Source organism: Macrobrachium nipponense, chromosome 6 (genome assembly GCF_015104395.2).
Source record: "Macrobrachium nipponense isolate FS-2020 chromosome 6, ASM1510439v2, whole genome shotgun sequence".
Classification (NCBI taxonomy): domain Eukaryota; kingdom Metazoa; phylum Arthropoda; class Malacostraca; order Decapoda; family Palaemonidae; genus Macrobrachium; species Macrobrachium nipponense.
The window spans coordinates 494,254-496,421 of NC_061108.1; the positions used below are offsets into that span (position 1 = coordinate 494,254).

The 2,168-nt window shown below is 40.9% G+C and overlaps 1 long non-coding RNA gene across 1 annotated transcript in view; it reads right to left on the minus strand.

Annotated features, from left to right (window-relative positions):
* The window catches only part of LOC135216873 (uncharacterized), a 2,922-nt gene extending 899 nt beyond the window's left edge, over positions 1–2,023 (minus strand). Inside the window, exons 1-2 of the long non-coding RNA XR_010314949.1 lie at positions 1,640–2,023; positions 1–221 (exon numbers count right to left, since the gene is read on the minus strand). The exon at positions 1–221 is cut by the window's left edge and continues 899 nt beyond it. This is a non-coding gene — a long non-coding RNA (uncharacterized LOC135216873). The remainder of the gene's footprint in view (positions 222–1,639) is intronic.
* Between the last annotated feature and the right edge of the window lie 145 nt (positions 2,024–2,168).

Sequence of the window (2,168 nt, forward strand, 5' to 3'; positions counted from 1 at the left end):
CCTCAGTGGATATGCCCGTGAACTTGAGGAGCCACGAAGTGCGTATGCCCATAATGGTGGTAATGGGGCAGGTGGCCACCTGCATGCTGGTGAATGTAGGACTGGGAATACCCGAAATCAGATGGGTAGTACCCGAAGTCGCCGTCTATGTGGCTTGGGTCAGGGTATGGGTAGGCCAGGCATGATGCTACCAAGATGCTGAGGATCAGGGTCAAAAGAATCTGTGAAGGAAATAAGAACACACGTTAGTAACTGTGGCTGTAAGTCGTTTTCCCTTCGTTGGGATCGATTGCGGGCACCCATGTTATTATGTCAAGGTTATGTGTATGTGTGTGTGTGTGTGCGTGTATTTGTGTAGGCTTATGTTTGAGTGTAGATTCTGTGAAAGAAGTAAGGAAACACATTAATGATGATTGTACTTACTAACACTTTCAGGAAATGGGTCTCTGTTAGTCGTTGTACCCTCGCTGGGATCGATTGCGAGGACCCATGTTGTTATGGCAAGGTTGTGTGTGTGTGTGTGTGTGTGTGTGTGTGTGTGTGTAGAATTTGTGAAAGAAGTAAGGAAACACGTTAATGGTGATTATACTTACTAACACTTTCAGGAAATGGTTGTGTGCTTGTGAGATCGTATGTGTGTGTATGTGTTTGTTTGTGTAGGTCTGTATTTATATAGACATTTGACGTCATTGCCAAAGCTTCATTAGTTCGATTTTCTTATGCACACGTTTAATGTCTTAATTCTTACGGGACCTTAAAAAATATTATATACAGTTTAAAGTAGATTTTCTATCTGAAGATTAATGAAAAAATTACATATTTCACATATACTGTGAATCCCTTGCTACGATTTGGGACTAGAAAAAATAAAGAGGCTATTAAGAAAATATGGATCACTTATTCAAAGGTGAATTCATGACTTGCTGAACTGATTAAAAAAAATAAATTACCATTTTCTGTCAGCGATTGTTGCCCATAAAAACATTAAGTATCCTAATCATGTAAAGCTATATGAAGTGAGAAGTGTTGATACCAAATATCCCCTACTGTCAGCTTATAAACTGGCTTGATTTCTAACGTAGCAACTCTCAATGCATAGGAGCAGATCCTTCATAAAAGCAAATATGAAAAAGACACAGTTGTCATATCCAATACCTGAGCAAATTCCTGAGATGTATGCTAGTTTTCCACCACCGCCCCCCCCCCCCCCCCTTTTTTTTTTTGCCCTGCACCTACGTTAGGTTGGATTAGGTTAGATTAAATTAGATTAGGTGGAATTTTATCAGTCATTTTGGTGCGGGAAACTTATTTTCAAGAAGATTCTATGATTAGTTTTAAAGATATGGCGACCCGCTTTTTTTCAGGGAAGGTCTCGGTACTCGGTTACAGGTCGGGAAGATGTCTCCAGGAAGGATTCCTGTATTGTGTACAATCAGCATTTCTCATCACGGACTCAAAGTTCGTGGACATATTGAGGGACTGGAAACTCTCCCCACACATACCCACTGCCTTCTCTTGCTTTCTCTCTAAACAATGCACGAGGAAATAGTATCTAGTTATTTTTAAATCCCATTTCGACACCAGTGCCACCTTCAACCGCCGAGCACCAAAAGCGTTATTAATAACACTTAACACTTACCTTACTCATGATGATATGTAGGTAATCACAGCACACGTTCTATTCAGACGGCTCGCTTGCTTCTCGTGTAGCTGGGAAGCTCAGGGTCCTGTTTATATACGGGTCTGAGAGAGAACAAAAAGAGAAGAGAGAGAGAGAGAGAGAGAGAGAGAGAGAGAGAGAGAGAGAGACGGAACTTTGAAACCGTGTGACCCAGTATCAGGGCACAGTAAGCCTAATAGGCACACAGAAAGAAAGGGTTAGATAGAGAGAGAGAGATAGAGCAGAAAAAAGTTGAAGACTGTGCCTTCGTTTAAAAAACAAATAATATGAAACTGGTTTCGGGAGAAGTATATATATTCGTTCGAAAAGCAAGATGAGAACCAGGCAGCTCGTTTGCTTGTATTAGCAATACAGTTATTTGAACAAGTTCTGAGGAGAGACTTGTGCCTGTAGTCAAGAGCTTGGCTCAAGCATAGTGGATATCATGTAATATCCCGAGATGAATATGAAGGGCGTAGTTGCTCTATTGTACATCCTGAGATATATA